At 52.5% G+C, this 25,435-nt stretch overlaps 1 protein-coding gene across 1 annotated transcript in view; it reads left to right on the top strand.

The window, feature by feature from the left end:
* Positions 1-17,461: 17,461 nt before the first annotated feature.
* Positions 17,462-25,435, top strand: part of SORCS2 (sortilin related VPS10 domain containing receptor 2) — a 593,679-nt gene continuing 585,705 nt past the window's right edge. Inside the window, exon 1 of the mRNA XM_055385390.2 lies at positions 17,462-17,591. The gene's annotated coding sequence lies outside the window, so the exon portion shown is untranslated. The remainder of the gene's footprint in view (positions 17,592-25,435) is intronic.

Raw genomic sequence — 25,435 nt, 5'->3', positions numbered from 1 at the left:
GACAAGTTTCTTAGCCTCTTTGTGCCTCAGTTTCCTCATCTGTACGGGGGGATAAGAGCACCCCCCTCGCAGGTGAGTTAACACACATGGATGCCTGCCCTGGCGGTGCCTGGTGCAGCAAGCGGGGCTTCTCTCGCTTTCATTGCTGACCTGGGGCGAGTGCTCCCTGGCCTCCTTCCCACCATTCACCTCCTTGCACCTGGATGGGGGCAAGGACTCCGGCCCCTACACCCTCCCACCGGTCCTTGGCACCTGCTGTCCCTCTGCCAACGCTCTGTCCCTGTGTCCCTCTGCCCACACTTCCCTTCTTTTAGTTTGTTTGCCTGACACTGGCGCATCATCCTTCCAGGATTCACTCAGGAGTTCTCTCCCCAGGAAGCACCCTCGGCCCTGCTAGCATCTTCGGCCTTGGCCCGGCTGCCACAGTGGTCTGGGGAGCAGGTGGTGCTCTCGAGTCCTCCGTGTCTCATGGAGCGTAGGCTCCTTGAGGGCAGGGCTTGGTCATGATCACCTTCCCCATCATTGCTCCCGAGCATGGAGCTGGCCAAGCTGGGACTTGCTGGGGCTGAGTGGCCCCTCTGCCCTGAGAGTCTTCTCTGGTGAGTCTGTACTCAACACTACCAGCCTGGCTCAGCCTTGCCCCGAGCTTCAGGGGGCACCCACTGGAGGTGGGCTACCTCTGAGCCTCTGGTTTCCCACTGGCATCCCCAGCTCTGGAGCTGGGGACCTGTGGGTACTGTCTCCTCCCCACCATCCTTGCTTCCAGGGCTCACCAGGAGAAGGCTGAGCATCCTCCAGGGTGTGGCGCTCCTGAGCACCGTCCTGGGCTCTGTGGTAGGAGCTGCAGCCTCCCCGCAGTACCACATATAATAGACTGCATGTGCCTATTATTATTGGACCACTTGGCAAGTGCGAGGAGGACTATGTTGGAAGGAGCATCTGTCTGTATCTTGTGGGCTCCATGAAGCAGGGACCAGGACCAGGTCTGCCTGATTCCCCACAGTGTCCCTAGCACCTGCCAGTGCCTGGCATGTAGTGGGTGCTGGTTACTGAGTAGGTCAATGAGTATTTCCCAGAGTCACCCTTGTTTCGACTTAACCTGCCCAGGTGGTACCAGAAGGCAGCTATGAGTCCCCGTGTGGTGTCTGGGCTGTGGGCAGGGGTGCAGTTGGCACCTGACTGCCTTTGGAACTGCAGTGCCTGGACCTCTGGCATGTGGGCACAAAGCCAGCTCCCACCTGGTTCATGTCCCTTTCTTCCTGTAGCCTTCAGATGCCATCTGGGCTGGGACTGCTGCCTTCAGGGTGGTCCCTGGTTCTGCCCCCACCTCCCTGCTCTTCTGAGGCCCACTGAGCTGCCTGTAGCCAAGTCCTTCAAATACATGACCCAGGACATGGTGGGGCTGCTCGGATCTGGGGCAGATCTCCTGGGCCCCCCTCCTGCTCAGCTATCTGGTGGCCTGGTGTGGTGCCGTGAGCCTTGGCAGGGCCTCTGGCTGCCCTTGGGAGGGGCCAATGGGTCATGTGTCGCTACAATCATCTCTGTGCGTGGCACCTCCTTCCCAGGCTCCAGTGCTTTCTTTATGGCCGACCTGGGGGAAGGCTGCACCTTTTCTGGGTTTGCTCCATTTATCAACCCCTCCTGACAGTGCCGATTGTGGCCCCATCACTCTCCCATGCTCCCAGCTTCCAAATGCGCTCCTCCCTGCCTTTCTTTACCAGCCTTTAGAGGGAGGAAGGGGACACCGAGGGGAAGGGGAGTTATTTTTATTAAAATCTGCATGAGGGCCCACACTGCAGCTCTTAAGTGTTGCCTGCTTCACCTGCCAACAGTTCTGCAGGGAGGCAGGAGCACAGCCATCCTCACTTACACAGCAGAAACAGAGAGGCTGAGGGAGTACCCCCAACGTTACACAGCAAAGAGCGGGGGCAGCTGGCATTTGAACCTAGGCAGCCTGGTGCCGGTCTATGCTCCTCAGCCTCTCATCGCTGCTCAGCAACGGCCTTATTACCAGAGAGAGTCCACGTGAGAGGGCCAGAGGGACAAAGTCCTTTGTCCAGGCAGCCATTTATTCAGCAAGCAGTTCTGAGACCCTGATCAATGGGAATAGATATGGGAACAACATTTTATTTGTATGCATTCATTTAATCTTCCATAGTTAACACATATAAGTTAGGTGCTTTTATTAACTTCATTTTCCAAATGAGGAAATAGGCACAGAGGTGTTGAGTGACTTGCTTAAGGTCACACAGCGAGTAATTGGGGAAGGAAGACAGGATCTGGCCCCAGCTGTGTCTTGCCTTGGAGACATTCATAAGCTAGTGGGGAAGACAAGAGGAGTGTGCTCGTCACCATGCAGGGCTGTAGGATCCCGGGGGAGCACCGAGGTGACTGGAAACCCAGTTAGGAGCCTGACTGGGCAGCCTCCCAGGAGGTGGGGGCAGGAAGCCTCTGTGTGCTGAGGCCTGAGGGTGCCCACTTTCCCTGGAGCCCCACTTACCCCACACCTGTGTCCTGTGGCTGCTGTGCCCCAGCCTGCGTGAGGTGCGGGGGACACAGCGAGTATGGGCATGGCCCCTATTCTCTGGGGCTCTTCCAGGATGAGGGAGTAGCAGGGCTGGCCCAGCTGCTGAGGACCTGGTGCCAAGGCCCCAAAGAGCACTGGCCACAGAGTCCTCCATTCCGCTGAGGGCTGCCTCGTCCCAGGTGGGGTGGGCCGGCAGCCAGGCACCCCTTCTGTGGGGAACATGAATGCTTTAGTGGTAGAGCCTGGCATTGTGGACACCTGGCGGCCAAGTCTCCAGCAGCCCAGGCCTTTTCCCTCCCACTCACCCCCCTGCCACTCGTCGCTACTGTCCGTGACCTCGTCTGATAGAAAGCAGCTTTGCAATTGGAGGCCTCGTTTCATGGAAGCCCTAGGGGTCCTTCTTCAGTACTCATGTGATGTCCACACTTGAGGCCCCTCACTGTCCTCTGCACACTTCCGGGCCTCCAGCTTGAAGGAAAAGGCCGGGAAGAAGAGTCCACGGTCAGGAGGAAGTGACTGTGACGAGCAGATTGAAGGACAGAGTGCCGGGACTTCCGCCGCTCATGGGCTGTGTGACTCTTAACCTCTCTGTGCATCAGGTCTCAGGGTCAGAGAAACCCACGGGGTGGGGAGGGCTATGGCTCCACTGTACAGAACGTCCACCTCCTTCATGCCTGGAAACCTTAGTTTTAACCAGAGTCACATTAGCGGAACGTCTCCCATCTGTCCTGTTCCTGTCACCACCGACCCAGCCCTGGTTCAGCCCCTTGAAGCAGGACAGCATTTTCTGTGTGTCATACACATTCCACTGGGTACACAGGATGTTCGCCCCAGATGACAGCTCCAGGGCACACCCTTTTGGGCTGATGGAAATGCTCTTTATGCTGATCGTGGTGGCTCCATGACTATATGGATTTGTTAAAACTCATAAAACTACACTAAAAAGGGTGAGCTTCACTGTGTATGTATTATACCTCCATTAAAAAATTCTTCATAAAGGTCTTACATATAGTTCTTAGATTTTTTTTCTTTTCTTTTCTTTTCTTTTTTGAGACAGAGTCTCACTCTGTCACTCAGGCTGGAGTGCAATGGCGCAATATCAACTCACTCTACCTCCCGGGTTCAAGTGATTCTTCTGCCTCAGCCTCCTGAGTAGCTGGGATTACAGGCGCATATTACCACGCCCAGCTTTTTTTTTTTTTTTGTATTTTTAGTAGAGATGGGAATTTGCCATGTTGCCCAGGCTGGTCTCGAACTCCTGACCTCAAGTGATCCACCTGCCTCAGCTTCCCAAACTGTTAGGATTATAGGCATGAGCCACCGTGCCTGGCCCCTTATGAGAAACTATTGGTTTGCATATCTTGTTTTAAATAGTGGAGTTCTTCAAATTTTTAATTTCTTTATGAGTCAGTTCAGTTATTATGGTTATTTTTAGAAAAATGCCTATTTCATTTTACATTTAAAATGTATTAAGATGCTTATTTTATTAGTATTTTACTCTCTAGTATATCTGTACTCATGTTCATGTTTTTACTCCAAATATAGTTTATTTTTGCATTCTCTAGTTTTTTCTTGACTGCTCTTGCCAGAGATTAGTATACATATTTATCAGTCTCCCCAAATAACAAACATTGGTGTTGCTTTTTCCTATTGTTTCTTTGTTTTCTGTTTCATTTATGTGTCATCTTCTTTCTACTTTTTTTGGGTTTCTGTAGTTGTTATTTTTATTTTAATTTGGATACTTGGCTCATTTAATTTTCAGCCTTTCTTTTCTAATATAAAATATTAAGATGGCTGGGTGTGGTGGCTCACGCCTGCAATCCCAGCACTTTGAGAGGCTAAGGTGGGTGGATCACGAGGTCAGGAGATCGAGACCATCCTGGCCAACATGGTGAAACCCCGTCTCTACTAAAATACAAAAAATTAGCAGGGTGGTGTGGTGTGCGCCTGTAGTCTCAGCTACTCAGGAGGCCGAGGCAGGGGAATGGCTTGAACCTGGGAGGCGGAGATTGCAGTGAGCCGAGATTACACCACTGGACTCCAGCCTGGCGACAGAGTGAGACTCTGTCTCAAAGAAACAAACAAACAAAATATTAAGGCTACAAATTTCGCCCTTAAAACAACTTTTGTTGCACTCTGCAACTTTTGATTTGTAGCATTTTCCCCCTTACCATATGATTCAAGGAATTAGAAAACATCCATGTGTTCCCTTGAGCTGTGATGAACTTTGTTTTCTGGAAGAAACAGTGGGGAAGTGAAGTTTCTGGTGCAGGTAACTCACAGGTCCCGTTGGGGCTGTTAAGAGGCCTCGGAGAAGGCATTTTTTGTTTTGTTTGCTTTGCATTTTAGCTTGGATTAATGCAATGTTGAGAGAAGGAGCAAATTGCAGAGTTATGATTTAAGTCATTTAAGTGCATTTTAAAAACACAACATACACATAAGTAGCAAAAGTGAAAACAGTGAAACACCGATGGCTGTGTACCAACTTCCCTGTGATTGTTGTCTGGGGAGAGGGAGGAAGGACAGTGCCCTCGGAGGAGCACGGAGCAGGTCTCTTGTAGCCATGTTTTATTCCTTATAATAAAAAGATCTCTCCTCTGAGAGGCTGGAGACGAAAATAAAACATAAAATACAATAAAAAGTTAAAAAAAAAAAAAGATCTCAAGCAACCATAAGTACCCAGGTGTGTGCCGCGTTGCTCTGCCCGTCCGGGACGGTTTTCAGCACCGCTGCTTTGTGGGAGTTGAGTAAGGGAAAATAAAGAGCCAAAATAAAGCCAAGGCTGCTAGTAGCCCCCAGAAGCGCGCACTGTGGAGTCCTGAGGCTGTAGAGAGGCCGTCACCCAGCTTTCAAGCAGCCACATTAAAACCAGCTTTTGGAAGGCGATTTGTCACTGTTTCTCGAGAACTTTTCTGTTTGGCTTAGAAACTCCACTTTGGGGATTTAAGGGAAGAAAGAGAATTTGGACAAAAGCAAGAGAAAAGATATTTATCGGCCGGGCATGGTGGCTCACGCCTGTAATCCCAGCACTTTGGGAGGCCGAGGCGGGCAGATCACGAGGTCAGGAGATCGAGACCATCCTGGCTAACATGGTGAAACCCCGTCTCCACTAAAAATACAAAAAACAAATTAGCCGGGCGTGGTGGCGGGTGCCTGTAGTCCCAGCTACTTGGGAGGCTGAGGCAGGAGAATGGCATGAACCCAGGAGGCGGAGCTTGCAGTGAGCAGAGATCGTGCCACTGCACTCCAGCCTGGGTGACAGAGTAAGACTCCGTCTCAAAAAAAAAAAAAAAAAAAAAAAGAAAAGATATTTATCAAAATCAATATTCTGATATTTATTGAAATATTTTTATCAGAATTCTCAAAACAGTAGGATATAATAAATTATATATTTAAATGCTAGAAAATTTTGTATCATTTTAATAAAAATGGTGATGGAAAAATTTAATAACACAGAAAAATACTTATGGTTACTTTCTAAGTGAAAAAAGCAAAACAGAATTAGGCATACCATAGGATCCATACATGAAAAAAATGTGAAGAAAAATCATTCTGAAGAAATGGATCAAAATGTTTTCAGGGTATGTCTAGCTGTTAATAGTTACTGCCTTATGTTTCCCAAGGTGTCATATTTTAGACCTAATTTAAGAAAGCAGGTGCTATGGGGTGGCCTTGTTAATGTGACGGCAAGAGGCGGCTCATTTCCAGCCAGGTGAGGCCTGAGTGCTTTGCTTCCCGTGATCTCATTGAAACCACACGACATCCCTGCTGGCAAGCACTGTTACTGTCTCCATTTACAGATGAGGAAACTGACTTCAGTGATTCGCCTGAGGTCACACAGCTAGTAAGTGGCAGAGTGGAGGTCAACCCCCAAGTAGGAGCGGGAGCTTCGAGATGACCTGCCCCTGCTCAGAGCCCAGCTTCTCCTGGACTGACCAGGGCTGGCCACCGCCTGCCTCCGCTCCCTGCTGGTGGCCGGGTCTGCCTGGCACGGCTTTCTCCACTTCCCCAGCACCCACCCCATCCTGACAGCCTCTCACCTGTGAGTTCCCAGCCCTCCTGCTCCTGTCCTTGCTGCTCTCTGAGCGCTGGCCTCCCTGGAGACCCTGCTGTCTTCCCTGCCTATCCCACCTGGCTCCCCTCAGCCCCAACACAGTCCCTGGTCCCAGAGGGAAGGTTCAGGCCTTCCCGGCCTCGCATCATCCCCCATGACCTTGGCAATTGCCTGAGGAGGCATCTGTTCATCCCCTGTGATTCCCCAGCATGGAGACCTAGGATGGGGCCAGCCCTGAGCTCCCCAGGAGCAGGGACGTGCCTCACTCCACTTTGAAGAGGGGTCATTACTCCAAGTTTACAGGTGAGGAAACGGAGGCCCAGCCATGCGCATGCAGATGTGCCAGGGTCTCTCAAGTCTCCAGCTTGGTGTCACTCCCCCTGCTGCCCCTGGGCAGCTGAGCTACCTCCTCCAGGAAGGCCACAGGCCTGCCCTTGTCACCGACCCTGTGATTCAGTGTGTGCCTCACAAGCCTGTCTGTGTCCCAGCACCCATGCTGAGTGGGGGCCCAGCATGGGGGAGTGGTGGATGAGGGTAACACCTCTGAGATCTATTCCCTGCAAGGATGTCCCCCCAGGCTTCTGCAGCCCCGGGGCTCCCTTCTAATGGACACTGATGGCTGTCAGCAGGAGCATGAGCCCGTGTACCCACCATGTCCACGTGGAGAGAATCCTGGTGAAGCAGGGCCAGATTCAGCACTCGGAAACACAGGGCTCTCAGCTCAACCTGAATTTCAGATGTACAATGAACAATTTTTCAATGTAAGTCCCATGCAACATTTGGGATATACTTATACTGAAAAATTATTTGTTGCTTATCTGAAACTGAAGTTTAGCTGGGCATCCCGACTGTATCTGGCAACCCTGTGCTGGACTGACATCCAGTGCCCGCCTCGCCTCTCTCCCCAGCCCTTTTTCACCTCCCTCGGGAAGCAGGAGGGACTCCCAGATAGTGAGTCTGCGGGGGAGGATGGCATGCTCAGCCCCTTCCCTGCTTTCCTTCCGAAAGGCACTCTGCAGGGTTGGGGCCGAGTGCCTGACCGTCTGGGTCCGAATCCTGGCTATGACCTTGGGCAACTTACTTGACCTCCCCACCTTGGCTTACTTATCTATGAAATGGGCATTGCGCTGTTGAGAGGGTTCTGTGAATTATTACTTACCAGACTTAGAATGGTGCCTGGCATAGAGTAGGTATCTGTTATTAAGGTTCTCCAGGATCTGCCTGGAGAGAGGGAGAGAGTGAGCTTTGGACTGCCCTCAGCTGCTGGGGTGAATGGGGGAGGCCCGTGGTTGTTCAGCCCTGCTGTGACTCAGTGAGTGAGTTTCATTCTGGGGTACAGCATCAAGGAGCCCCTTCTTTCATCCTGGCCTAATTGTAACAGAGCCCACACTCTGAGCTAGGAGAGTGTGAACCCTGCGTCAGGCTCTCGGCTGGACAGGAAGTGTAGGCAGGGAGGAGAGGGCTTTTTACCCTCCTGCACATCCCATTGCTGTGGGCTCCTGAGGGTGGCACTGTGTCCTATTTCACCATGTCCCCCCACCGGGCGGGGGACACGGAGGCCCCTAAGGACAAATATGCCCCAACAGGGGCCCTCGATGGTTAATGGAATGGGTCAGCTTGGCGGGGCCACGATGCCCAGACATTTAGTCAAACACCTGTCTGGATATTGCTATGGAGGTAATTTTTAAAGACAAGAGTAACGTTTAAATCACTGGGCTTTGAGTAACGTTGAGGGCCCTCCACAATGTGGGTGGGCCTCATACAATCCGTTGATGACTTTAAGAGAAAAAGCCTGGCCACCTCAAGGAGGAGGGAATTCTGTCTGCGGGCGGCCTCAGGACTCAAGCTGTGACATCTGCTCCATCAGCTCTTCTCTGGGTCTCCAGCCTGCCCTGCAGATTTTGGACTGGCCAGACACTACCATCAGGTGAGCCAATTTCTTAAAAATAACCAGCTCCCCTACTCCTTGTTCTGGTTCTGTTCCGTTCGCTTGGAGAGCCCTGACTACTACAGGCACATTTGAGGGCCAGGTCACAGGACCATCAGCCCCTCTGTCAGCCGCAGAGTCCTGCATCCCTGCCTGTGTGCGCCGGTTCTGGGCAACGAGGGCCTGGCTTCTCCCCGTGTTAATTGCCATCCGGGGCCTGGGGCTGCCTGTCTCGGCTTCTCATGGGGCATTTCTCTGCTACCTGGCAGGCAATCCCATCTCGACATTAAAAAGTCATTTCTTACAGACTGCTTGTTCATTTGTCAGCTTTTCTCCCAGTTTCACCTGACGGATCAGCCCCGCAGTGGAATTTCTCGGAGCCAGTGTTCCTCCCCTCCGTGCACCTCTGTTCTGACACAGTTTCCCCCTTTGGCTCTCCAGCTTTGGTTTCTTGAATCTCCCCTCATCAATCACACCCCCGGCTATTCATCGTGTTTGTCTCTCGGAGCCATCGTTCTATGTCTCTCCTGTGGGTAACAATGCTTATCCCCCTTTCCTGCCCCAAATGGAGATTGATTATCTTCACTCGTGCGCACAGATGAGAACCGTCATCCTGTGAGTTCAGACTGCGAGAGGGTCTGGAAGCTCAGTGGGTGCAGGGATCTGCCTCCCAACACCCAACTCCCATGTCTCCTTGGTGCTCAGTGGCCTCGTGCATTGGCAGCCCGAGTGCTCTACAGGGCGAAGGTTGTGCCTCCAGATGGCCTTGGATGGCGAAAGATGGGATGGACACTTCCACCCCACCCTCGGCCTCATCCCACCTGCCGTAACAGGTGCCGGTTCTTGTTGTTTCTGCCTTCTAAAGAGCTCTCATCTCTGTGGCATCCTCCCTTGTCCCTGCCCAGGCCTGGGCCCCCGATCTCCTACCTGGATCTCCAGAGCCTCCTCCTCCCTTGCTGGCCTCTGTGTGCCCTTCACACTTCAGTGGGAGTGAGTACATCACAGGCAAGCCTGACCCTGCAGCTCTGCGGGACGGGAGGGCCCAGGTCTGTAGCCTGGCTCTGCAGGGCTGTCTTGGCCATGCTCACCCAGGCTCCCCGGCTCCAGCCCATCGGCTCCTGCGATCTGGGTATGTTGCTGCCCTCCCTCTTGCCTCTGGGCCTGAGCACAGGACACTGCCTTTCCTGGTTCAGGTTTCAGGTTTCAGCTTATGGCAAAACTATAGCAATAGTGACAATGATTGCCAGTGTTCATTGCTCTCTTCCACTGGGCCGGGTGCTGAGCTAAATAAGCCCTTGCCATTCATTGTCTCACTTAACCCACAACACAACCCTGTAGGATTGCTGTGACTTTGGGCCCCATTTCACAGGTGGGAAAACTGAGGCTCAGAAGGTTTAAGGGAATGGCCTAGGTTTCACAGCTAGCACAGGGTGGAGCTGAGATTTGAAACCAGGCCTGTCTGAAGCCAGCGTCTGCCTGTTTAACCAGGGCACTCGGGGGCTTCCCTCGTCCCAAGTTCCTGGTTGGTGCCCCTCCCGGGCTTCCGCTATCACCCCTGTGTCACGAATCAGTTTGATTCTCCACCCCGGGACTCAGCTGCAGAGCCTGGCGTGCCGGTACCCAGGAGACGTTTGTTTGTAGCATGAGAGGGGACTGTGTGAGTCGGTGAATGGCTGCTGCTGGCATTGCCGAGGGGTGATGAGCGATTGTCTGGTCCATGGGAATGTGAAGGACACAAGGATGTGCTGCAGTAACAAATAACCCGAGAGCTCAGGGCCCGGCAACGAGGAGCCCGGCGTGGGAGCTCCTGGCACTGGCCCTCCTGGCAACTCTCTCCAAGCAGTGACCCTGGAGCGGGGCACCCTCCCTCACAGCTTCCATGGGGAATGGAGGTGGACCGGGGAGCGGGGATGACCCCTGGGATGCTCTGGCTGGGTCCCAGAGTGGTGCACCTCACATCTTCCCACACTGTGGGGGGTAGACCCAGGCCCACAGCCCTACCCAGCCGCAAGGAGGGCTGGGAGGTGCTGCCCATCTCAGCCTGGAAAGGGGAGGGGAGAAGGAAATAGTGGACCTGGACGGACTCTGTCACAGGGAGAATGTCCTGAGCTTCACAGCTTCCTTCAAAGGAACCCCCAGAAATACCTGGGGGGTTCTCACTCTACTAAGTGAACGGAGATGCTCAGTGCTGTGGACTGACTTGTGTCCCCCACAAATTCCAGTACTGAAGCCCTAACCCCCAGGACCTCAGAATGAGACTGTATTTGGAGGCGGGGCCTTTAAAGAGGTCATTAAGTCTAGGCCAGGCGTGGTGGCTCACGCCTGTAATCCCAGCACTTTGGGAGGCCGAGGCGGGTGGATCACTTGAGGTCAGGAGTTCGAGACCAGCCTGGCCAACATGGTAAAACCCTGTCTCCACTAAAAATACAAAAATTAGCCCAGTGTGGTGGTGCGTACCTGTAATTCCAGCTACTCCTGAGGCTGAGTCAGGAGGATTGCTTGAACCTGGGAGGTAGAGGTTGTGGTGAGCCGAGATGACACCACTATGTTCCAGCCTGGGTGACAGAGTGAGACTTTGTCTCAAAGAAAATAAAAATTAAAATAAAAAAATAGGTCATTAACGTAGAATGAAGTCTTTAGGGTGGACTCTGATCCAATAGGACTAGCATCCTTTTGGAAAGAGATTAGACACACAATTAGGTCATGATTCCTGACTTGGCATGGGAGGTGGCTTTTCTAGGTGAGTCAGAGCCTCATAGAAACACATCTGACATCTGTTGGGGAAGGTCCTGGTTGGCATTGGGGGGACTTGGTGTCTGTGTCTAGGGACCTTCCCCACTGCTGTTTCACATGGGCCTGGCTCTCTACACTCACTGGGGTCCCCGGGCTTCATGTAAACTGGTCAGGTGAAGTCTTGCTGGGAAAGCCCAGCACACATTGGGAGCACACATTTGTTAAAAGGGGTGTGAGAGAAAACGCCTCCCAGCCATGCTGCCTGCTTGTGCTCTGGTCTGCTTGGGGTTTCCAGCTGAGCTGAGCTAAGCATGAAAATTCAGCTTCTACCACAGAGGACCCGGGGTGCTCTGGGCAGGTACCCAGCCAGGTTAGGGCTGGGATTCTCACTGGGGTGAAACTCGGGGAAGGAGGAGGCTGTCTGTTGGAAGAGCCAGTCTTTGGCAGGGACTACTCTGCCCTTGAGCAAATGAAGACAAAAGATGAATCCCAAGAAGCCTTGGGATTAGCTAAACACATGGAGGACAGCGGGGCTCAGGAGCAGACCCATGGAGAGGAGAAGAAAGACAAGGGCACCACACCGGCTGAACCGAGGATGCTTCTGCCATTTTTTCTCCTGTCGAGAAAGGCCCCTGGTGAATATTTGCTTTTGCCAAATAAACATGTGTGTCCAGAAGCAGCATCATGCTGTTCTGAGCAGCTAAAGGACAGCGGGAAAACCGGGGTTACCAAGATTTACGTCTTGGCACGAGGCCTGGGGAATCTGCCCTACATGCTGAGCTCTGGCCACACTGATGTTTCTGAGAGCTGTGAGGAGAAGCTGCTTGGAACTCGGCAGGGCGGGGCTGACGTGCCACAGGACGGCCCCTTCAGAAACAAGGGTTGGCAGGACTCACCCCTGGCCTGGGCCACGGGCTTCCGACAGCCTCTCTCCAAGGTGGCTTCAGCAGGGCTGTGACATAGGAGGTGGTCTCATCACACCCCATGCGATGTGTGGATGTTCATCGGAGGCAGATTTTCAAGTCCTCTGGTTTCTCTCCCTTGTGCCGTGGCTTTGTCCTTAGAGACGGATTCCACTGGGTGGGTGTCTGCCATCCAGTGGAGCAGCTTCCAGTTCCAGTGGAGCAGCTCGGGGAAAACGAGGTGGCTGCTGAACGATGCTGGGTTTCTCCCGGGATGGGGGACCCAGGGCAGGGGAGGACATCAGCCATCAGCCTTCCTCCCCTGGCCCCATGGTCACCCGGGCCCCAGAGTGGAGCAGACAGCCCATGAGGGGGTGCTTCTGTCTCCTAAGGTGGGAGAACCAAGTCACCATAAACTAGTGGCCCTCAAACGACAGTTCTCATAGTTCTGGAGTCCAAAGTCCAGGTGTCGGCAGGGTTGGCCCTGCCTGGGGCTGAGGGACGGTCTGATTCACAACTCTTGCCGGCCTTCTGGGGGTTGTGGGCCATCCTCCACACTCCTTGGCTTGCAGCCACCTCACTCGTGGTGGTCAGGCAACTCCCTCCCTTCCTCCCATAACCACATCTGAACTACCTAGTTGATGGGATGATCTGTGCAGCAAACCACCATGGCACACATTTACCTGTGTAACAAACCTGTGTATTCTGCACATGTACCTTGAACTTAAAAGTTGAAGAATAAAAAAGAGATGACACCATTACAAACCTCAGTGGCCCCCAGACCTACGAGTGTAACTGACAAGTAACTTGCTAATGACAAGACAGATGACTAAGAGTTGGAGGGATGGTCTGGTGGTGACAGGCTCCTACCTCCAGCCCCATGGCATCTCAGCTCAGTTCTGAAGGGTGACAAGAAGCCATTTAGGAGGGAAGGAGCAGCAGCTAGGGCCGAGGTGTGTTCTTCACCCCCAGGGGAACTGCGAGGGCAAAGGCCAGAGCAGGAAACCAAGGAGCCCGGTAGTCCCAGCTCAGCAGGCAACACTGAGCCCTGGGCTGTGAGCATTTGCAGTTATCTCGTTCAGCCTTCACTACACTCTCAGAGGTCGCAGCCCTCCGGCAGATGATGAAACCACAGGTCTTTCTGGGGGCTGGGCTGCAGGTTATGAGGGGCAGGTGGAGGGGCTGAGCTGGGGAGGTGTCCGGGAGAGGGGATGACTGTTAGAACAAGACTCTGGAGGGGAAGTTGAAAATTATCTTGTTCAGCCCCTCCAACTGTAATCTGCCAGCAAACCTGAGACCCAGGGCCCGGTTCATACCTCTGGGACTAGAAACTGACCTTCCCGTTCGCTGCTTGCATCCTTTCCCAATATGCGAACAGAGCTGACAGTCACGAAGTGTTTTACCCTGTTGCATCTCCTGATAAGGAACTGAAATACAGCTTTAGACTAACTCTGTCCCAACAGATGCAAACCATATGGGAGGATCTTTGCTACCCAGATTTAATTAAAAAATTGCAGAAATGGTGTGTGCCTTCCGTAAAGAGTGTAAATGTTAGCTGGTATAAAAAGAAAACCCCTGGCCGCCTATCTCCACTCCAGCAGTGACCATTCTTCACCGTTGGGTGGAGTCCTTGAGATTTGCTGCGAATGCATATAGGTATTAAATCATAATTCTCTGTTCCAGAGACAGGAGGGTGTGGGACTTGTGGTTTGGCACCTGGCTCCCACCGCTACCCTGTCAATGGCTTTACCAGTGTAAGTTTGCACAAAGCCACCTCATTCTTTTTTTTTTTTTTTTGAGATAGAGCCTTGCTGTGTCGCCCAGTCTGGAGTGCAGTGGCGCGATCTCGGCTCACTGCAAGCTCCGCCTCCTGGGTTCACGCCATTCTCCTGCCTCAGCCTCCCAAGTAGCTGGGACTACAGGCGCCCGCCACCATGCCCGGCTAATTTTTTTGTATTTTTAGTAGAGACGGGGTTTCACTGTGTTAGCCAGGATGGTCTCGATCTCCTGACCTCGTGATCTACCCGCCTTGGCCTCCCAAAGTGCTGGGATTACAGGCATGAGCCACCGCGCCCGGCCACCACCTCATTCTTTAGTGGTTGTGGGGTCTGTCTCCATCAGATCGACTCTCCACTTATTTCACAAGTCTGATGTGAAGAGACACCTTGGTGTTTTCCAGTTTTCTGGCTAGCGCACACATTGCCGCCTCACCATCGAGGGACATCATGCTTGTGCGTGTCTGCAAGTCTTCAACCAAGTTTTTTTCTAGAAGCAGAATTTCTGGGTCAACGAAGTCACATATTTAAAGCTTCCATAGGGATTGTCAAAATGACCCCAAAGGGCCGTTCCAGTTAAAGTCCCATCGCACAAGGCACGGAAGTCCCCACTTTCCCACACTTTTGTGGTGCTGAATGCTGGCAACCTTTTAAATTCCCACCTATCCGACAAGGGAAGGTAGTTGCTCTTTTTGTAACCTAGTCTGGCCACCGTGGCCCCGGGGCTGCTTCTGCCCTATCATCTCCCTTTCACCTCACCCCCTGATTCCTCTGTTTTGTCCTCAGTGGCCAACTGGTGAGTCTGTCGTCCACCTTGGTTCGCGGCATGCACTTCCCACAGGCCTCTCGCATGTCACGTCTACCTGGGCATTCACCTTTATTTTACCCCTCTCTCCATTCACTTTTCTTCACGTTGTTTAACGTGCATTTTTGCTTATATACGGTGTGCGTGTGTATAAATCTATATGCATGTATTTTTTGGACAGAGTCTCATTCTGTCACCCAGGCTGGGGTGCAGTAGTGCAATCTCAGTTCACTGCAGCATCAGTCTCCTGGGCTCAAGTGATCCTCCTGCCTCGGCCTCCCAAAGTGCTGGGATTACAGGCATGAGCCACTGCGCCCGGTTGTAAAGTGTATATTGATCTCTAATCATGTGCATGCATTTTGAGTGAACTTTTAATTGAAGAATAACATACATATAGAGAATATATATAGAAAAGTGCACAGGTCATATGCATAGCTGGAAGGATTTGCACAAAATGTACTAGCCTGTGTCATCAGCACCCAGTTGGAGAAACAGAACTTCACTAGCATCTGTATAGAACCCCCTTGCTCCTCCTTCCCCAAACTATTTGTTCTACAGAGGATGGGTACTGGTTGTTTCCGATTTGGGGCTATCAGGCACCGTGCTGCTATACCTGATACGTATATGTGGCTTTTGGTGAACACCCGCATAGGCATGTAAGTAATATCCACGTCAATGGCATTGTACTGTACAGCTCCCACAGTTACTTGCTTTCACTGGGTTCGGGTTTTAAAGCTCCATCCCTATTAACTTCAGGGACATCTCTGCTGCCTCCAGAGACTGCAGGGCACCCTGTGGTCTAACCCACCTTGCACTCCAGGAAGGATCCCAGGCCGTCTCCAACTCCTACCACCTTGAATAACGCTGCAGAGAGCAGGCTTGCAGGGTCCTCACCCAGTCCCCTCCCCATCCAGTGGGTGGTTTTCTCCGGTGCGTACGACCAGGGGTGAGTAGTTCTCAGGGTAGCTGCCTCGGCTGCTTCAGTCTGGTTCTGGTGGTTTCAGCAGTGAGCAGCCTTCTCTGTGTCCCCACATTGGGGGATGATTGTTGGGGCCCAGCCACAACATAGGTGCTGGACGGAGCTTCTCCTGTTAAGCAGAAGTTGAAGACACATACTAGAGGGGAGTGTGGATGGTGAGGCTGCAGGTAAGGAGCCCCTGGTGCAGCAGCAGTGCTGATCCGTCCTGTGTGCTCATCTCATGCCCAGATCTGTTCACACTCACCTTACACCCATATTCAGCTCTATCTGGTATCTAGCTTGGCTTTCATGCTTATTTTAGCAGGGGTCACAGCAGGAGTCTGCTGTGCCAATGATGGTGAGTTTTCTGTGTCCCTGTTCCCACCATGGAAGGTGGCTGGGCTTGAGCCATGTCTCAGGTTCCCTTTCCAAGGCAGTTGGACAGCAGGCAAGGACACCACCAGCAGTGACCCCGGGGGTTGGGGGAGGGACCCACCCCTGTGTAAAATGGCATACAGGCCCCAGAGAGCCGGTGACAGCAGCAGAGACTGGAAGGACAGGAACCCCAGCCGAGGCCGTGGTGGGTCTGGGGTCCCTAAGAGGCCCAGGAGGGAGGAGAGCACAGAGCAGAGGGTGGGCAAAGTCAGACGTGAGGTGTGCAGAGCCGCGGGGCCTCTGAGGGGTGCACCTTGGCTTCCTTGAGCTGGGGTTTTCCTCGAGGCTGCCTGCTCCTTGCTCTGTTCCTGACTCCTCCCCAGGGGTGGGGTGGTTACCTGCAAGTTGGCTGGCTCTCTTGGCTCCACATGTCTTGATACCAAAGGTCCAGGGCTTGGGGGGTCTTTGGATTTGCTCTCCTCTCTGCTCTACCTGGTCCAGCGTTGTAGGAAGCAGAGCCGAGTGTGCAGAAGCAAACTGTTCAGGGGCAGGCTGCTTCGGTCTAGGCTGGGTGTGACTCTTAATCCCCATTCCTTCCCGCCCCAGTGTCGCCCATCTTCAAGGTGACATTTTGTTCCCATCTGCTGGCTCCTTCATTCTGTTGTCTCAGTTGGTTCAGAATCAGGGCAGGAAAGTGGGGGCAGCTTATTGGATCCCTTCCAACACCCAGCCGCTCCCAGAGCAGGCTCTGAGTCTTAACTTGATCCCGAGAGCCAGGGAAAGGGGTCCGACAGCCCCTGCCCTGCATTTTTATTTTGGAACATTGAAAATCTAGAGAAAGTTTGAAAACATAGAATCATGTTAATCTGTATGCTTTTCCCTCGGTCTAGCAGTTTTAACATTTAACTGTGGCTGTTCCCACTCTCTCCAGTACATACATACATAGAAACAAAATGCAGAATATATACACACACATATACATAGGATACACACACACATGTTCTATGTGTATGTGTGTGTGTATATTCTATATTCCATGGGCATACGCACATGGAATAATATCTATAATACACACACATGCACACACGCTCACACGTGTGCACACACACACGCATGCGCGCGCGCACACACACACACACACACACACACTCTTTTTGGTTTGCTGAACTGTTTGAAAGTGAGTTGCAGACATCATGATGCTTAATCCCCAAATGCTGCAGCCTGTGTCTCAGGAGCAAGGATGTTCTATCCAGTCACAACACAATTGCGTTAGGGTTCTCCAGAGAAACACAGCCAATAGGATGTGTATATACGTAGAAGCAGATTTATTATAAGGCATTGGCTCACATGAGTGTGGCGCCTGCAGGTCTGAGATCCGCAGTGCAGGCCACAGGCGGAGACCCAGGAGAGCCGGCGGTGCGGGTGGAGTCTGAGGGCGTTTCCGGGAGAATTACTTCTTGCTCAGGGAGGCTGGGGTTGTTTTGCGTGAGCCAAGTTTTCTGAAGATTCATGAGAAGAACAATTCTGCCTCTAAGGTGGGTTGAACTGACCTTGCTTCTGAGTTCCAGGACTGCTGACTCACGGGCTGGAGAAAGCATTTGAAAGGGAAAGAGCTACTTGGGATCGGGGCAGGATGTGACTTGAGGAGTCCGGGCTCTGCGGCGCACGTGCTGTGTGGCTCTGCTCAGTTTCTCCCTAGTTTGAGTTCTCAGGCACGGCGTCCTGCAGGTGAGGGCTGCAGGGCCAGAAACCCTCCAAACCGTTGCTCTGTCGCTCACTGGCTGTGCCGCCCTGGCAGCCTACCCAAGCTTGTTGAGCCTCAGTTTGTCCATTTCAGGGTGATGCTGATGGTCTTGACACCACAGGCTTAGTGTAAGAGTTAAAAGAGACAATAATTGGGAAAGGGCCTGCCCGGAATCTGTGACATATTTTTGTAATTAATAAATAATGGCTCTAAGTATTACCAAATGGGGTAATGATTATGAGCCCTGAAGTGGCGGTAATTATGATGAGTTGTTGATTTTTAAATTAAAGTCATGGGGACTAACAAGAGTCTACTGTCAGTGCTGGCACATAGAAAACCTAATGGTCAGTCCTTGGAGGCTCTCACTCGGGACCCAACTCCTGCCTGCTGCCATTTCAGCACAGAAAGAGTAAGATGCACATCTGTTTCCTGTCGGAGTGGGACTGACCCTCCCTCCAAGGACAGCTAGAAAATGCAACAGTGATAACAACGGGGACCTCTGTGTGGAGGCGTCGGAGAAGTAACGAGACAGTGAGGAAATGGTGGGGCAGGATCCAGGGAGGAGAGAGGCTCGGGGGGGTCGGTGCAGCATTTGGGGTACTGTGATTCTAGAGCACGCTTTCTGAGACACTGGCCGGGGGTTGACAACATCGTGTGGCTAAGGGACGGGAGTCCAGGGCTGTGGTAGGCTGGACCCTAAAGATATCAGGTCCCGGTCTTTGGAAACTGGGACTGTTAGCTCGCAAGGCAGAAGGGACTTTGCAGCTGTGATGAGGGACCTTGAGATGGGAAGAGCATCTCCATCAGCTGTGTGAGCTCCATATGTGGTGACAGCCTCCTTGTGAGAGGGGCAGAGGGAGACTAGACCCTCCAGGGGGAAGCCACGTGACCACCGCAGTAGGATGCAGTGCTGCTGGCTTTGAAGGTGGAGTGAGGGCCAGGAGCCCAGGAATGTGGCCGTCTCTGGAAGCTGGGAAAGGCAAGGAGACAGATGCTCCCTGGGGCCTCCTGAGGAAGTGCAGCCCCACCCACTCCTTGGCTTTGGCCCAGTGAAAGGGATGTTGAATTTCTAGCTTCCAGAACCATAGGAAAGTGAATATGTGTTGCTCTAAGCTACTATGTGTGCAGTAGTTTGTTACAGCAGCCACGGGAAACCAATGCAAGGACCCTCCATGGGAAAGCTTGTCCTGGGAAACCTGCCATGAGCTGGAACCCCGAGGGGCTGGACCGCATCAGTGAGAGTGAGCCAGAAGTGGACAGATCCTTGCAGATACTGCACTGTGGCAAATAATCTTAATTGGTGAAGTTGTAGTGAGGCCATCCTGGATAGCCAGTGCCCCAGGCCACCAGCAGACAGAGATGACATCGGACCACGTGCTCGGAGCAAAAGCCTTGGAGTCATCCTGGAATGGCATCTTCCTCCCGTGCCCCACGCTCAGTATGTCAGCACACGGGGCCGTCCAAATGTACCCTCTTCTAGTCTCTCCTTTTCTTGTTAATTCCACCCTGATTTGAGCCCCTACCCTCTGATAGCTGGATTACTGAGACAGCCTCCTCTCTGGCCTCCCTGCCTCCACCATCACTGTCCTCTAGTCTGTTTTCAAGTCAGCAGCCAGAGTGATCTTTTTAAAACTTAAGTCAGACCACATCACTCCACTGCTGAAGACCTCAAAATTTGGGGTACTTTGTTCTAGCAGCCTGAATGGACAAAGACATCTGCCTAGAATCTGCCTGGAAACAGCTTCCCACTGCACTCAGACCAAAAGCCCAAGTCCTTGATGGTTTACAAAGCCCTACGTGGCTCCACCGCCAGCCTCCTCTCTGATAGCGTCTCCTATTCCCCTCCTCCTCGCTCACTTGCTCCAGCCACGGTGGCCTCCTTGCTGTTCTTAGGAAACAAGCAATGCTCCCATCTCAGGGCCTTTGTACCTGCTGCCTCCTTTGCTACAGTGGTTGAAAGTTTGTGTCTTCCCCAAATTCAGCTGTTGAAATCCTAGGCCCAAGGTGATGGTTTTAGGAGTGGGGCCTTTGGGAGGCGAGGAGGTCGTGAGGACGGAGCTCACACTGATGGGATTAGTATCCTTATAAAAGCTGCCTGAGGGGGTGTGTTCGCTCTTTCCACTGTGAACGGAAAATATCTTGGGCCCCTCAAATCACTAAGGAAAAGTCCAGCTGGAAAGTGCTTAGGGCGAACCTGCCTCCCATCTACTCAAAGTGATCCCTCTGCTCACTGAGATAGGTGCATATCTAATTGCCTCCTTCAGAAAGCTAATAACAAGCTCAAAATAATGCAACCCTTTGTGTCTCGCCTATCTGTGACCTGGAAGCCCCCTCCCTCCCGGCTTGGAGTCTTCCTGTCTTTGCTTCAAGTTGTCCCACCTTTCCTGACCGAACCAATGTACTTCTTACATATATTGATTAATGTCTCGTGGCTCCCTAAAATGTATAAAACCATGCTGTGCCCGGACCCCCTTGGGCACAGAAGAAACTGAGCAGTGCAGGGAGAGGGACAATCAGTGGAGAATCAATAAAACCCTAGAGCATGTCAGACCCACGGTTCTAAGCCAAAAAGCAGGTAAGGGAGGTGGTGGGGGCAGGGTGGGAGTGGGGTGAAGAAGACTGGATCTCTAATTCCCTGGCCTGTCCCTGGCGTCGTCAGGACGCGCCCTCCTGAGGCTGTGTCCCAGGCGCGCATCCTCAACCTTGGCAAAATAAACTTTCTAAATTAACTGAGACCCGTCTCAGATGTTCTGGGTTCACATCACCATGCCAGGGGACACAGTGGGAAGTCAGCAGTCCGCAGCCTCGGAGAAGGGTCCTCATCAGAATGCGACCATGCTGGCACCCTGATCTCATACTTCCCAACCTCCAGCATTGTAAAGAATAAGTGTATCTTGTTTATAAGCTGCCCAGTTTATGGTATTTTGTTAAAACAGCCTGAAGAGACTAAGACATCTGCCTAGAACACTCTTTCTCCAAATAGCCACATGGCTTCTTCTCTCGACTCTTTGAGGTCTTTGTCAAATGCCCTTTCTTCCCAAGGTTGCTGCCTTCTTGGGATGTTTAAAATGACTTCTTGTTTGAGCCTCTCCGGAAAGCAGAGCCTAGGCTGGGATTGCAGTGTTAATGCTTCATTTGGGAGGTGCAAGCCCCGGGTGGTGAGGATGGGGGGAGGGGACCCACATGTTCCCAGTTCCATAATGAACTGCGATGACCATCCCCAAAGCACTCAGCCATTGGGTCTGTGCAGCACACAGGAATCCTGCAGGTGTTCGCAGGCAGGGATCAATCACATTTGGGAGGCGTCCACAGGTGACAGCACACGGCGGGGGATGCCTCTGTCTAGTTCTGTCATCTCCTGTTTCTCACTGGTCAAGTTTCACCTCCAGGAAGCAAATTCACCTGCAGGCCGGGGTCATTTTCTCCAGCACCTGGCTGGCCCTTTGGCAGGCAGTGGGTGTGATGTTTTATCCAAGTGTGCAAGTGCAGGGCGACACAGGTGGGTGTCGACTGAGAGAGAGGGAGGAGACAGGCCAGGGAATTAGAGATCCAGTCGTCTTCACCCCACTCCCACCCTGCCCCCACCACCTCCCTTACCTGCTTTTTGGCTTAGAACCGTGGGTCTGACATGCTCTAGGGTTTTATTGATTCTCCACTGATTGTCCCTCTCCCTGCACTGCTCAGTTTCTTCTGTATTCACGGCCTCATTCTCTGTGGTTATGACTGTGCTTAACATGTCCCTGGCACTCGAGAAATATCTGCTCAATGAAAAAATGAAAGAGGACTCTTTGCGGCTGATGCTGTGACGCTCCTTTTTGGAATGGCAGTGTCAGTGCTGTAGGATTACATGTTTTTCTCTATGAGTCTAATGCCGTTTCTTTTCTTTTTCAGAGACAGGGTCTTGCTCTGTCTCCCAGGCTGGAGTACAGTGGTGCAATCATAGCTCACTGCAGCCTCTATCTACTGTGCTCAATCGATCCTCCCACCTCAGCCTTCAGAGTAGCTGGGACTACCGGTACGCACCACCACGCCTGACTAATTAATTTTTTTTTTCTTTTTTTTTTTTTGCAGAGATAAGGTCTTGCTATGTTGCCTAGGCTGGTCTTGAACTCCCAGCCTCAAGTCGCCTTGGCCTCCCAAAGTTTACAGGTGTGAGCCAGCACACCTGGCTGCTATTTCTTGGTTCCGTGCACTGGATAACATTAATTTAACCATATCCTGATGAGCGCCATGTGTTGGGTTCCATGGTTTAGAATCTCCTCCTAGACAAAGTACACAAGACTTCACTGGAATTAGAAGGCAGAGGGTGAATGTTTAACCTAGAGGTTGTAAAATAAATACGTGTGTCTGTGTGTGTGGGGGGTTGTTAAACATCTGGGAGGATCAACACTCACACGTTCACAGTGGCTGGACTGGGGAGTGGGGGGGCGCTTTAACTCTATACATTTCTTTATATACCTCTATATTGTCAGGGTTCTTTTGTAACAAGCATGAATTCCTTTTACATTAAGTATTTTGTTTTTAAATAGAAAAAGAAAAGCCCAATTTGAAGATCTGGAAGAATCAATGTCAGTTCTGAGGCCAGTCCAAGCCCTGGAGTCTGAGGCTGCAGAGAAGCCCAGGGCAGGGTGGCCCGGCCGGGCCCGCCTTGAGGCTGCTGCGTCTCAGGGGCTGGGGGTGCTGCCCCAGAGGGAGGCTGGCTGGAACCAGAGCTTGCTTTCCAGTCAGCACAGGTGGATCACTGCCAGCCTCGCCACTCCATCGGCTGCTGCTGCTGAAAGAGGACAGTGTTGCAGGCCGGCACAAGGCTGGATGTAGAGAATCCAGGACGCCCGTTCCCCGGGAACTGGCACATATCTCTAGAGTGGCTGCTGCCAGGGTGGTGATGTGCCCTTGGAGTCAGAAGTACTGGGGCTGTTAACTGTGTGTGTGATCCTGGACGAGTCAGTTCATGCCTTCATTCATTCATTCATTCATTCACTCATTCTTCAGTCCCTGAAGGTCTACTTTGCACCGAGCCCTGTAATGGGCACCATGAGTGAGGGATGCTTAAGACGTGGCCCCTGCTCTCAGGGGGCTCCCAGGCTAGTGGGGGAGACAGACTTGCAAATGGGAAGTGCTCAGAGCCATTCAGTGGGTGCCAGTCTCCCACCTGGTGGCAATGCCCAGGCCAGCTGTTCTAGAGGGCAGGGGCTCAGCGACCTCTGTATGCCCTCAGGACAGGGAATCAAGACTCAGGAATCAGGGCGGAATTCCTGGAGGAGGTGGCAGCTGAACTGAGTCTTTGTGGAGTTAGAGAGTCCAATGTGGGAGGAGGAGTGTGAGCAGGGAAATGAGGAGGCGGCTCAGAGGAGGGGAAGCTGTGCTCAGGAGCAGCTTTGTCACTGGCCTGGGTGGTGGGGGCAGTAAATGAGATGAGGCGTGGAAAGGCCAGCCCAGGGTGGGGCTTGGTGCATGGGTCAGCCCTGCCCCAGCAATGCACCTGTACTCCCAGCTACTTGGGAGGCTGAAGTGGGAGGATCGCCCGAGCCTGGGAGGTCAAGGATGCAGTGAGCCCCAGCAGTAGGGCCATGAGCTTTGCCACCAGGCCCAGCTGTAATAATTTTTTTTTTGTATTTTTTGTAGAGATTGGGTCTCACTATGTTATCCAGGCTGGTCTCAAACTCCTGGGCTCAAGCGATACTCCCACTTTGGCCTCCCAAACTGCTGGGATTACAGGCATGAGCTACTGCATCTGGCCACCTGGGTGTTTTAAAGGGAGAATGATGGGATGGGAGAGGGTGAGCAGAGCTCAGCAGAGCCAGAGAGTGAAACATTACAGAAAGCAGACGGGGGTCTGTCCCTGTGAAACCCACCTGAGTCTGCAAGCTGGTGCCCATTTAAGTCAGGTTCCTGCCCTCCCCAGGGGCTGGGGGACGGGGCTGTATCTCTGGGCATGGCAGGAGCCAACAGCAGATTCTTCTGGCAGCTTTGAGTTTCTCAGGCAGGCACTTTCAGGGAGCTGGCACCATCCTAGGGGATGTGGCCTTGAGCTGTCAGAAACCATGTGGGAGGTTATATTTTTGTTGGCCAAGACTGAAGCCTGCTTGAGAAGAGGGTTTGGAGGGCCTGGCTGGAGTGTGGTTAGGGAGAGAGCCTTTTCCAGGCGCCTCTCCTGGCTGTTCGTGGTTGCTGGCAATCCCTGGTGCTTTGTAGCTTCTGTCTCCCTGATCCCTGCCTTCCTCTTCACACGGCGCTCTCCCTGTGTGTGTATCTGTGTCCAGATATCCCCTTTTTATCAGGGCACCTGTCCTGTCGGATGGGGGGCCACCCTCCTCCAGGGTGACCTCATCTTAACTCATTACATCTGCCACGATTCTATTTCCAAATAAGGTCCCATTCTGCAGTACCAGGGCTTAGCGCTTTAGCGTATGGATTTGGGGGTACACAGTTCAACCGTAACAGGCAGTTATTATTATTTTGAGATAGGGTCTGGCTTTGTCGCCCAGGCTGGAGTGCAGTGGTGTAATCTTGGTTCACTGCAACTTCCGACTCCCAGGCTCAAGCAATCCTCTTGCCTCAGCCTCCCAAGTAGCTGGGACTATCTACAGGCATGTGCCACTATGCCTGGCTAACTTTTGTATTTTTAGTAGAGACAGGATTTCGCCATGTTTCTTGGCCAGGCAGGTCTCGAACTCCTGAGCTCAAGCGATTGGCTCACTTTGGCCTCCCAAAGTGCTGGGATTACAGGCATGAGCCACTGTGGCTGGCTGGCAAGCTATTACTTTTAACCTCACTGCTTCATTAGCATTTCCATCCCACCACACCGACCCTCTGTGAAGACTGGAAAGGAAGGATATCCTTGGTGCCATGCTGAGGCCTCTTAGGGAGTGGAGGAAGAAGGGTGAGCCGAGGGCCCCAGCTCGGGCCTGTTTTTAGCTCCATGCCCTGGGAAGTCTCAGCCTCCCTGACACCCTTTTTCTCATGGGAGCATGGAGCTCACAGCAATCCCTCCTGTCCTCTCCCCTGTGACAGCCCCGAGCATTCACATGATTGTGGATGGGCTTTGTGACCTGCACAGCACTGATTCTGGCTTGACGGCCACCACAGCCTCGTAAGGGGAGGCTGCAGTTGCAAGGAAGGGGATGTGCTTAGTTTGTGTTCATGGTTTTACCAGGGTACTAACGGCTGGCGCTGAAAGCTCTTCCTGGGGGACTCTGTTTCGGATTAAACATGAGCACAGTTTCGTCACTGAGAACAGTTGTAAGAATGACTGCAGGAGAGATGATCAGGAAACCAGGTGGGCAAAGCCCACATTCTGCCTAAGAATAAATTCTCTGAGCTGCCTCTGGTGAGAACAGACCCTCAAAGGTTTCCAGAACAGAGAGATGTGGTCCACTTGCTGTGTAGACCAGAAGTAGCTCACACCACGGTTCCCGTGTTAGCACGCCTGCTGCAGCTGCATGAACGGGCTCCTTAGGGGCTTCATCTGTAACTCATGGCACATGAAACACGCTGAAGTGGTCCTGAGGGTTTCCCACACCTGAGGCGGCACGCTGGAGTCAGAACATGGATTCTCTGCCAGGAAAACTGGATAGCCACCTGCAGAAACATAAAACGATACCCTGATCACTCACTGTACACAAAAATCAACTC

This window comes from Gorilla gorilla, chromosome 3, assembly GCF_029281585.2.
Source record: "Gorilla gorilla gorilla isolate KB3781 chromosome 3, NHGRI_mGorGor1-v2.1_pri, whole genome shotgun sequence".
NCBI lineage: Eukaryota > Metazoa > Chordata > Mammalia > Primates > Hominidae > Gorilla > Gorilla gorilla.
Note: the sequence above shows the minus strand (reverse complement) of the source record. Positions and strands in the feature narration are given on the sequence as shown.